Genomic DNA, 13,258 nt, shown 5'->3' with positions numbered 1-13,258 from the left:
CAGGAAGACTGGATACGAAATATCTGTAATTTAACATACTTAAAGGGAACAAGATCTTTTTATAAGTGGGGCGAGTTGGCAGACCTTAATTCAGTGGGGTTTAAACCTTATTCGTTGTTTTAAGTGAGTTGTCAGACTGATTGTTTATTTTGATTTTACACTTTTTCAAAAGTGGGGCGAGTCGGTAAACAAGAGTGGGACATTTTTTATAAAGTGGCGATATAATGTGGGGCGAGTTGACATTGTTTGATATCAACTCATCGTGTTCGGGGGTCATAAAGGGTATACATCATATATATAGTAATATATAAAGTATATTATAATGGTTGTGTGGCGTTCTAAACTAGATTTTATGAATTGTAAATAGTTTTTCGTCTAATCTAAAACAGCTGGGATGTAAAATGGTCATCCCACTCGGACTTGGTGTATCGGTGATCTTACACTGACACACCGCGTCCTTGTGTGATAACTATTAGACCTTTTCAACATCTCTCGACACCGACTAATGACACCTACAGTTTACAGGTAAAATGGAAGGGTCGTCTCAAAATATAAAAAAAAATCCATCATGATTATCATAACGTATGGATATTCGATTTGGCGGTTTTATACTGTACTGACTATATAGCTACAGAAGATATACTACACATTACATAAATATATTTCACTATCATATAAAAGAGGGCCGAAATAATATGCTTATTACATGTATTTACACGACATTTCACGTTTAATTGATTAAAAAATCTCTGCAATCATTCCGCATTCGATCAGCTTTCCTTTCAGTTTATGAGTATGCGAGTCTTCCAATGATTGAGCCGCATTACAATAACGATAATTTTTTATCTGTAAAATTTTTAGGGTCTAAAATTTAACTTCGGGGGTAGGAGGGTCACGTTTTTTTTTCAAAAAATAAAAATTATAATCCCCACTGATTTGATGAAGAAAAATTTTGGTCCGGCAGGTGAACAAAAAAAATTATTTCAGAATGCAGATTTCTCCAATACCTTATAGTCTTGAATTTTGAAAAAAATAATTTGATAAATTGAGTTGATAAACTAAACAAATTTAGTGAGAGAAAAAATCTGACTGAGAAACCTTTGCTGGTGGACTATTAGTACCCGAGGGTATCACCAGCCCAGTAGCCAGTACTTTGGTACTGGCATGAAAATACGAAAATTTGCTGTTACAAAATATTAGAAATTATCATAAATTAAGGAATGTATCTCCCTCATGCAAAGCTCTGATTCCTTTCGAGAATTTGACTATACTTTTTGGACCTTTTGGATTATAGCTCTTCATCTTTTATATAAGCTTTGGATTTCAAATATTTTGGCCACGAGCATCACTGAAGAGACATGTATTGTCGAAATGCGCATGTGGTGCAACAAAATTGGTACCGTTGATTTTATTATCTGCTATACACTTGTAAACACGACTAAGTAGTATTTTCAACCAATGCATATATGTTTACCTAACTGATGAACGTATTCAATTCTAGGATGGGAAAACCTGTTCCTGGACATAGCTTTGTTTTTGAAAAGAAAATCTATTTTTCTATCGAACTTATGATTCTTTTTAAATTTTATCTCTGACAATACACATGGAAGTTTTTTTTTATCCAATAAGACTGGTAAATCTCTGTCGTATGTTTTGTGCGCCTGAATATGTAGGTAGTTTGTACGACTTTAACACTGTAGAAGTTTTAGTTAATGATGTGATATTTTGACATTACGCTCAACGTATAAAAAGATGAGATATGATTTAAAGCCTACAGTTGAGAACGACAACGACAGGTGAAATGTACAGGGTCGACTCAAAAGTAAAAATTGAAAATTGTTGAAAAGGTCTATTAAAAGGCGTCTTAAATTACACTTGGGTGTTCAGTCTGTCACAAGCTACAGAAAGTTATGAACCCAAGGTGAAGGCAGCCATGGCAATTATAATTAAGTTATAGTTAATACATGTAAGAAGACATTGGTTACAACCCATAATTGTGGTGAAAGAATACCAATAACTGTTGTTAAAATATACCAATAATTATGGTTAAAGTTTACCACTTAAAATGGTTAAAGTATCCCACTAATTATGGTTAAAGTTAACCAATAACTGAGGTTAAACTATATCAAGAATGAGGGCCCTCATGGGGTTTTTGATTATGTGATTACTTGGCCGTTTTTTTAATGATTATTTGATTATTAAGCCAAATATTTCATGATTATTTGATTACCTAGGACTGTATTTTTAGTTTATGATTATTTGATTACTAAAGATAAGCAAATATTTAATGATTATGTGATTATATTGGCAAAAAAATGGTGATTATGTGATTACTAGGACCCCCCCATGAGGGGCCTCAAGAATTATGGTTAAAACTGACCAGTTGTGATTGTCATCACCCATATCAAGACTATTTGTTGCTATTACTATTATTATAGCTGTCGATACTATCCGATAGTTAATAAAATCATTTATCCTATGAAAATCATGAGTTGTTCAGCCATAATAACGATATCGGTTCATGCAACTGAGACACTTAATGCACTGAACCAAAATTGTAACGAAAGGCGAGCGCTTTACATTGGTATCTCCGACGGGACACTTTAAAAAAGTGTTTTCAAATTAAATATTTATACATAAATATATTTTGTCGTAAATATGGCTGAGTTAAATGAATTTAAAGAAGGATTTTTTAGGCAGTCTGAGCTTCATACCGAAGTGAATTTGGATAAAAGTCTGAACCTAGGTCTCGTACAGGACGAAGATCAGAAAATGACAAAATAAAATGGTTGAATGCATTTTTGAGATGGTGTATAAAGAAATTCACGCAAATAAGATTTCTTTCAATGCTGTATATGACAATATTACTAGTCATTTCTCAGGCTTAGTTGCAGCCATCAATACGATTGGCGATACTGTGACTTATGTTAAAGACACACAAGAAGTATTAGCTAATACGCAAAATACTATGGGAAATATAGATACCTAGGCAAGTCACATGATTTCTTTTGCGGATACTGTGAAAATATTGAATCAGAGTGTGAGATATTTGAGTCAGTCGCATGCTTATATTACACAAAAAGTAGAATGTGTGTCCAAGTCAATAGAGGTTGCAGATAAAACTGAATCAATTAAAATACACCAAAGACAAATTCTTAATGATATTGGTAATAACAAGCCCACAACTTTGCCTGACGGTGAATTGTCTAAGTTAAGATGTCATGAGGTTCCATAAGCATGATTCCAGACACGTGCCAAATGTTACTGTAACTGCATGAAGTAAGACACACATCAATTGTTACCATCCGATAACGGTGTATGAAACATACAAGACACGTTCTACGGCCGGTCATTCATTTGATCAATCATGACACCCCTCGGGGTGTTCTACGACAAGAAAAACCTTAAAATATGCATTATCTATAACGTAGTTTAAAGGGTTCGGCAAGTGCGGTTTTGAGTTATTTGGACCATGTTGAGCGACGAGATTATAATAAACTGAAGATGGCTATAGCTAAAATAAAATTAACAGTACCAATTTTATTGCACCAGATGCGCAATACATGTCTCTTCAGTGATGCTCGTGGCCAAAATATTTGAAATCCAAAGCTTATATAAAAGATGAAGAGCTATAATCCAAAAGGTCCAAAAAGTACAGCCAAATCCGTGAAAGGAATCAGAACTTTGCATGAGGGAGATACATTCCTTAATTTATAATAATTTATATCATTTTGTAACAGCAAATTTTAATAACACAAAAAATCCGTATTTTCATGCCAGTACCGAAGTACTGGCTACTGGGCTGGTGATACCCTCGGGGACTAGAGGTTTCCAGATTTGCTACGTATCAGGTACGGTTGGTACGTAACACAACCGTTGGTGTTGTTTGGGAGGTTTCATTTAATGCATGAGATTATTGTATGTATCATGATGAAAATAAAGAAACAAAATTGCATATCAGTGATAAAAACCTTAATCTTTTATTTTATAACGATTTCTCTGCTTATAGAAAACCTTGCACGTGATTTTATACGATAAAATTTATTTTGTGCACAAGAGAATGAATCAAACAGTCCTTACTGGAACTGAGTTGCCTCGACCTTTATATTCTAAAAATAGATTTGCGTTTTTGTATGGCTATGTTTTTGTTTTCTGTATATATTGAGAAAAGGATTAGAATAAAGAATGTTTTCTAATACTCAAATATAAATTGGAATAATTAAAAATTACTTATTAATAATATCTTACTTGTACCTTACTGGTGTCGTTAATGACTAGATAGACGGATCCAGGAGGAGGGGGCTTGCCCCCCCCCCCCTTTTCGTGGCAAAAATTTGGTTGATTATATAGGGAATCACTGAATGCATGCATGGAGCGCCCCCCTTTTATGAAAAGTTCTAGATGCGTCACTAAACTAGTACACGTGCTTATGGCAAAAATGAGTTCAAAATTGTGTTGATTTCTCATTAAAATATTTTTTTATTAATTAAACTATCTTTTCGATCATTGGAGCAAAATTTTTTCATAAAACGCAACACACATTGTAAAACCATCGATCTATCTTTTTCCTTATATTTTGTCACTGAACTTTTTAATAAAATTGTTGATTATATTAATTACTTAAAGAATAAATATAAATTTCATGACACTAACGAAAACCATTTTTTGAGTCGAAATATTTATCATCACGATGTTACTTCATCGTGTTCGCTTATTATTATCATTATGTCACTAGATATTGTTATTACATTAATATTTGTAAATATTGTCGCGAGTAAAATTGTGTATTGTACGGTGGCAGAATGCGGCCATGAAAGAAAAAAAAATTATGTTGTTCCCTCAAGATACTATGTCGTTCCCTCAAGATGCTATGTCGTTCCCACAAGATAGTTATCTCGTTCCCTCAAGATAGTTATCTCGTTCCCTCAAGATACTATGTCGTTCCCTCAAGATAGTTATCTCGTTCCCTCAAGATAATTATCTCGTTCCCTCAAGATAATTATCTCGTTCCCTCAAGATACTATGTCGTTCCCTCAAGATGTTATGTTGTTCCCTCAAGATACTATGTCGTTCCCTCAAGATGATATGTCGTTCCCACAAGATAGTTATCTCGTTCCCTCAAGATACTATGTCGTTCCCTCAAGATAGTTATCTCGTTCCCTCAACATAGCAATACAATTATATTGATTTATTCTTTATTTCCAACTTCGAAACGGTGGAGTAAAGACGTGGAGTTACTTCCAATTCACTTTTTAATCAAATGCGGAACAATGCAAGAACGAGAAATTAAGACCACCGACACGAAACACGGAAAATAAATAAGGGGAAATACGAAGCACGCACATCGAACCAAACACGAGAAAACGAGAAATAAAACACCAAATCACGAAAACACGTAAATTGAAAAGGCCGAAAACGTTGCACGAAAAAACCCTTTACCACCCTCTTAGAAAATAAAATTAAAAATGAGCCACAGCATGTTTTATCATCTCCTATTCCTGGATTTCTAATACATTAACCTAACTGTTTGTGTTGTACATGTGCATATGTATGTAATCAGTATCTTCCTTAGATATAATTTTCAAATGTTAAAAGGGTGAAAAATAATTCCTTTTCTGTGTATCCATGGCAACATTCTGCATTTATTTACCTTTACTGGGACTCCGGGATCGGGTGTTTTTAAGCTCGGGATTTCGGGATTGACCCTTTCGGGTCCGGGAATTCTTTTTTTCGGATTACGGGACGTCGGGATTTACTTTATTTAAATTCGGGATTTCGAGATTTCGTGTTTTTAAGCCCGGGATTTCTGGATCAGGACCCCTCCTATCCCCTCTCAGTTATTCTCTTTAAATACAGAATTATTATATCATTATTATTATGCAAATATTCTACTTTTGGGATCTGGCCACGTCTACAGTTCCGCTTCGAAGGGCGAAATGAATCATATATAATACAATTTTAAAATCTTGAGGGAACGAGATAACTATCTTGAGGGAACGACATAGTATCTTGAGGGAACGAGATAACTATCTTGAGGGAACAACATAACATCTTGAGGGAACGACATAGTATCTCGAGGGAACGACATAGCATCTTGAGGGAACGAGATAACTATCTTGAGGGAACAACATAACATCTTGAGGGAACGATATAGTATCTTGAGGGAACGAGATAACTATCTTGAGGGAACGAGATAACTATCTTGAGGGAACGACATAGGATCTTGAGGGAACGACATAGTATTATTAATCTTGAGGGAACGAGATAACTATCTTGTGGGAACGACATAGCATCTTGAGGGAACGACATAGTATCTTGAGGGAACAACCTAATTTTTTTTTCTTTCATGGCCGCATTCTGCCACCGTAGTATTGCACATGCCTGGGAGTAGTATAATATAATCTACGAGGAGTAATGTTAAACCAATATCCATCCATTAATCCTTTTGTCGTACAGCATTGCCAAAAAAAAACTTCATACAACACAGCGCATTTTGTTCACTGATAACGGCAATAACTTGACGCTATATTTACACTTAGTCTAATGCAATATGAATATGTCTTTCTAACTCTTCGTAATGTTGTACGGAAAATACTATGTTGCTATATAATGTCTTTTCCACCATTGAAAACTGATTTATGGACTCAAAATTAAGGATTATTTTCATCGGTTGGTAAAGGTTTCTATGTAATTTGTTCAGGTTTATATGTACTCGTATCATGAATACGATACTACTTAAAATAGATAGCTTCAGTTTTTCTGAGTTTTCTCTCTCGGCTAACTGCGAAAAAGATATATGAACAGTTGTGTTGTTTCTAAAATTTATATAGCATATTGATTTTATGAGGGTTTTTTTTATAAAGAAAAACTTTAAGCCCGACGGTAAAGATAATTGTCCAAACAGGAAGGATGTCAAGTAAATACGATATCAGCCATATCTTTATGCATAATTGTTCAAATTGAAGATGTAAACGACCTTGTATTTTTTATAATTTCTTTCCGGACGTCTGATTTTTTTTATCTTTATTTAATTCTTCAACATATATATATACAACAGATATATTACATATAACACAAAATTATCATATAAAGGCAATGTTATTTAAAAGTATAATGACAAAGATAATCAGTACAATAATTAGAAAATCAAACGTTTTGACACATTCGGTTTTTTGTAACAGAGTATTAATTTTTATAAAGTATGTCTTCCTGGACTTTTTTATTATGTTGATTCAATATCCATTGACATTTTTTTTATCTTTATTCAATTCTTCAACATATATATACAACAGATATATTACATATTACACAAAATTATCACAAAGCAATGTTTTAAGTATAATCACATATATATAATCAGCACAATAATTAGAAATTAAATGTTATGACACCTTCGGTTTCTTGTACCAGAATATTATTTTTTCATTGACATAGGTTTTAGACCTCACGCGTACGGACTGAACAACGATTTGGTTTTATATTAGTTTTGTCATTTTTCTTTTGTTATTAAGGTCAATTTATTTTGTTCAAATTCATTTTATTTGATCATGTTTTCTAAAAACTAACCAAAATGAATACAAAACTTTAACATTTTACAATGATACATAAAGTTATTACAAACAAAATTTATAAAGTTTTAAATTTGTTTTGTAATTTAGCTTCTTTGTATCTATGTAGTTTCACGGGGAAATAACTCTTAACTATAAACCTTTCGTATCAACGGTTACTTGCAACGGTTGCTTGAAAGCATAATCGAGTGCACACACTATTGTTTCCTACGAATACAAGAAGAAACCACATGAAATTAGTCCCAAATTACAGCTAAAAATTCTCAAAACAGTTCTGCATATGATTCCTAAAACATGTGTTGATATAAAGTGTATGCATCAATAATTTTCAAAAGTTAAATGACGGCTCCCACTTCGTAATACGGTTGGTACGGTCGCAAATCTGGAAACCTCTATTAAGTGTCCACCAGCAGAGGCATCGACCCAGTGGTAGTAATAAAATTAACGGTACCAATTTTCTTGCACCCGATGCGCATTTCGACAATACATGTCTCTTCAGTGATGCTCGTGGCCAAAATATTTGAAATCCAAAGCTTATATAAAAGTTGAAGATCTATAATCCAAAAGGTCCAAAAAGTACAGCCAAATCCGTGAAAGGAATCAGAGCTTTACATGAGGGTGATACATTCCTTAATTTATAATAATTTATATCATTTTGTAACAGCAAATTTTAATAACACAAAAAATTCGTATTTTGCTACTGGGCTGGTAATAGAAAGTTTGGAAGTGAATACAAGTCGGAAATGTACAGGTCACAGCTCCAATGTCGTTTCCGAAAAAGAGATGAATCAATCTCAGAACTTGCCATTTCTATAATGAAACTACCTAGACAAGCATATTCAAATACAGGTCTACTAGATACACTGTCAGTTGATTATTTTATAGATGCTCTTGACGACCCGGATGTGAGAATACGTCTCCGACAAACGCAACCAGAAAATATTACTTATGCTGAAACCCTTGCTATTAGTTTAGAAACATGCAAATCCGCAGATAGGGCTAGGCATAGGACAGTTTGCATTACCACTGAAGAAAATTCAGACAAACTTGATGTTAAATCAGAACTATTTCCTCTCTTTGCAAATTTTATGAAGACAGTTAAAGACGAAATTTCTTCCATTAAAGTCGTAAAAGATTCCCTCTCTCAGAGTTCAGATTTTAATAATAAAAAAAGCAGGGGAAGAAAAATAACTACCAAAAGAATCAAAAATAAAATGCTTCGCTGGGCGCAGCCTGATACGACCGCAGAAGATGAACCCTGCACAGTTGGGACAAATTTGGACACAATATTCAAGCATGATACTGTCTGAATTTTGATTGGGATCAAGTTTTTGACATAATATCGGTTTCTGACACAAAACAAATGTCAAGATCTTACAAATCTATTGCGCAATAATGTGCCATTAAAGATTTCTTCTTGAAACTTTTTAAAAATTTGAAATTTGAAAAATTAAAAATTAAAAATAATTTCCTTTGTAGTATGGAAGCTTGTAGTACAAATTCAGAGAGATCCCTACACTTAAACAGTTTTTAGTTTTTGGTGGGGTTCGTGTTGTTTATTCTTTAGTTTTCTATGTTGTGTCGTGTGTACTATTGTTTTTCTGTTTGTCTTTTTATTTTTAGCCATGGCGTTGTCAGTTTGTTTTAGATTTATGAGTTTGACTGTCCCTTTGGTATCTTTCGTCCCTCTTTTAAACACAAGTTTAATCTCTGGGAACAATGCTTGTTTTTTGCTCTTTCTTGGCCCGTGATTCCTGCATGAATAGGGCAATTACCCCCAAACTCAATCACACCCTTCCTTTTGTGATACGGAACCTTGTGGTTCAATGTCAGAGAGATCCATACACCTACACACAAGTAATTGTCCAGAAACTACTAAATGCTTGTTTTTGGCACCCTTTTTAGTCCTTAATTCCTAAACTGCTGACACCATAACACCCAAAATTAATTCAAACCTCTACTTGTGGTATTAAACATTGTAGTACAATATCAGAGCAATTGAAATATTAATACACAAGTTATTATCCTGAAAGAATAAAAATGCTTGTTTTGGGTCCCTTTTGGGCCCCTTACTTCTACACAATAGGAACCATCATCCTTATAATCAATCCCAACATTCCTTTCGTGGTATTGAACCTACTTATTAAATTTCATAGAGATCTATTGCTTAAACTAAAGTTATTGTCCGGAAACCACATTTGTCTTCGGACGACGACGCCAGACAAATTTGGTCACGGCAACTGGGGAATCCGTCCCATTTCTTGGTAAATGTAGAGTTGAATTCCATTTGTCTGAATAGCCATTTAAACATGAAGTTTGGTTTGCTGACGTTAAAAATGAAGGGATACTTGGTTTTGATGTGATATTTCTGTAAAGGACTATAATCTGACAATGGATAATAAAACTAAGACACCGTTGTTTGTTTCATGTATGGATAAAAGTTTGTTGACGGATCGTTATCACAAAAACAACTACATTTAATTCTTATAAAGAAGTAGTTCTAACAGGTATTCCTATTAATGTTTTATCTAAATCGGAGTCCATGATGATTGAACCATCAGAAAGATTTACTGAAAATAATCATATGCTTTTGGCAAGAACACTTTTGAAAACTGACCGCAAGCATATTTCTCTAAGAGTATTAAATGTATCTGATAAACCTTTAGTCTTGAAGGTCAACTAGCCAGGTAGTTGGAAATTCTTTCAGAGAAAAAGTTTCACATGGAACATAGAAGAGGGTGAAGCCATTTACACGTTGGTGTCTTACCTCGACAACCATGCTCTGACAGAAACTGTAGGTATTGTAAAAAGATTGAACAAAAAGAGCTGTAATTAATACATTCGGACCGAAATCATTGGTATAGAGAGAGCTGATAATGTTATAAACACCGATTCAGAAAGTACTGATGCGTAACTTGTGCACAATGAAGAGGTGCGTGATGACCATCAACACCTTCTGAGTTTATTACATAATCGAAGCATAATACTCAACACCTCTCGGAAAGAACTACTAAGAAATATTGATCTTGTAATAATATCATTTAATTAGTAGAAGATGGAAATAGACCAGTGGTGTCAGATATTCCTAAAGGATCTTCTCATTTTAAATTTTATTGGGGAAGATTAGATGTATTCCATTTAAGGTCATTTGTATTTTACCGAAGATTGGAATTATCTGATTGTGGTAGTTTTGAATGGCAACTGGTTCTTCCTTAACTGTTCAGACAGTTTGTGTTCAAATAATTTCATCAAATCCCCAACATCTGTTAATCTTGGTGTTGCAAACAGTTAGTAAACTCAACAGTTTATTATGCTGTGTAATGCATCAAGATGTGAATCATTATTCTCGAATATGTCACAAATGCTCTTCAAAGAAACGAACAAATAGAGGAGCTAGGACTCGTCTGCAAACTTATGTAATTGGTACTCCTCTCAATGAACATGGACCTCAACGAACAACCGAGATCAGTAACATAAATCTTCTTGTCTAAGGCGAGTATTTTACCAAGCGAATGGACACTTTCCGTTGAAAGGTCAATAGATGATATCAGTGGCTGATGTTTTAGTCAAGAATTTTGTAGTCTTGTTTGTTGTTTCAAAAATAATACATTTTGACTAGGGTACTAATTAATAGTCTCATGTCTTTAGAGAGATGTGGTGCATTCTTGAGATAGATAAAACTAGAACCAAAATATTGCACCCAGGAAGTGATGGTGTGGTTGAGAGATTGAATCAGACAATTGAAGACATGTTGGCTCACTTGTGTTGTGAAAACCGTTAGGACTAGAACCGTGAACATTTTCGTCTGCTTTTGATAGCATAAAGATTATCCAACTGTGAGGCAACCACAATGTCGCAATGTCGAGATGTTTGGTCGTGAAATGAATAAACCGCAATATAAAAAAATACTTTCAATAATTGACCTTCATCTAGATGTGGAAGATTTTGAGATCCTGACCTGGAAGAAGATGGCCAATGTGTGACTTATTATAATGTATATAATTTTATTGATTCATAATTCATGTTTGTGCTTGTTTTATATTATGGACTGAATAAGTTAATTAGGAAGTTCATTTATACATAAACATGCAGTGAAATCCATTTTTCTATTTTTTTTATTCTGGTCATATTCATCTTGTTTCAGGACAAACGCCAACTAAGAGGGGGGCAATGTTACGTCCTATCAATTCATTTTATTATTCATGTTATCTTATGTTTTATGCATCATGTTTATAATGTTGTTTTACTATTGTGTATATTTGTAAATTATTATTCTCGTTTACCTGTTTACCTACAGTAAACAGGTTTACATTAGTTACACACGATTAACTTTATGTTGCTTATTTACCTTGTATGAGTGTATTGTGATACGTGAATGGTCAGTTCTACTTTAAAAGATATCTGAAATTACACTTGGAAGTTCAGTTCAAGTTATGAACCTTTTGTGAAGGCAGCCATGGCAATTATAGTTAACTTATAATTAATAAGTAGACATTGGTTACAACCCATACTTGTGGTTAAAGTGTACCAATAGTAAATGTTGTTAAAATTTAACAATATTTATGGCAAAAGTTCGATCACCACTAAATACGGTTAAAGTATCCCACTAATTATGGTTAAAGTATACCAATAACTGAGGTTAAAATATACCAAGAATTATGGTTAAAACTGACCAATTTTGATTGTCATATATTTCACCCATATCAAGAGTAGACTATTTGTTGCTTTTACTGTTATTATAGCTGTCGATACAATCCAATAGCTAATAAAATAATTTTTCCTCACCTGAACCTAAATTGTAACGAAAGGCGAGCTCGTAACAATAATAAATGATTCATTTACCCTCAATTAATACAGATTAATCGTCTCGTTGCACACATGATTTCTTTATGTATACTTGGACCGAGGAAAATATCGTTTAAAGAATATCCCCAATATAAAAGGACCTGTGTATAAAATTGAGAACGGAAATGAGGAATGTGTCAAAGAGAAAACAACCCGACCATAGAACAGACAACAGCAGAAGGTCACTAACCGGTCTTCAATGCTGCGAGAAATTCCGATATGTCTTTTTCAGGTATTTGTATCCCTATCTCCTTAATTAAACTTATTAATTTAAAATCAAAATAACATTATTTAATGTAAATTCAATACATAGCAAACAGTAACTAGCGTTGAAATGTATGCCGCAGTGTACAGCTCAAATCTATGCATTTTTCAAAACTATAAATATACTACTAAAAAAAAATGTGACTACCTATAATGACAAAGCAACACCTGTATCCCTTCGAGATGTAATCATACAAATTTAAAATGAAAATATTACATATAGAAAATTCTAAAATTGTTAAAAACTTACCCACAGGTCAATGTTTTCTCTTAGTCAAATTTACGGAAGACTTTATTTTCACAAGTCTTTCCTAAATCTATAAATAATAAGTTTCTATTTTTATAAACGGGATTTCCCCAGGAAATATAAGAGGAAAACCTAACATCCTAAAATAATTCCTTTGTGCGAAACTAGTAGGCGAGTGACTTATTTCAAAAAGACGCTTAGTTAACGACTTTAATGCACCCACCTAACACACGGCTGTATTATATATCATTCGAAAGCTGTTTATCTGTACTTTCTGTTTTGCCCGGTCGTAAAAAAATCGTACGTTGCAATTTTTGTTAAATCAAGGTCAAAG

The 13,258-nt window shown here is 33.6% G+C and overlaps 1 protein-coding gene across 3 annotated transcripts in view; it reads right to left on the bottom strand.

Moving 5' to 3' along the window:
• The window catches only part of LOC139512134 (uncharacterized), a 41,774-nt gene extending 28,771 nt beyond the window's left edge, over positions 1 to 13,003 (bottom strand). For all 3 annotated transcript variants that reach the window (XM_071299534.1, XM_071299536.1, XM_071299535.1), the window contains exon 1: positions 12,928 to 13,003. The gene's annotated coding sequence lies outside the window, so the exon portion shown is untranslated. The remainder of the gene's footprint in view (positions 1 to 12,927) is intronic.
• Between the last annotated feature and the right edge of the window lie 255 nt (positions 13,004 to 13,258).

This window comes from Mytilus edulis, chromosome 2, assembly GCF_963676685.1.
Source record: "Mytilus edulis chromosome 2, xbMytEdul2.2, whole genome shotgun sequence".
Taxonomy (NCBI): Eukaryota; Metazoa; Mollusca; class Bivalvia; order Mytilida; family Mytilidae; genus Mytilus; species Mytilus edulis.
Note: the sequence above shows the minus strand (reverse complement) of the source record. Positions and strands in the feature narration are given on the sequence as shown.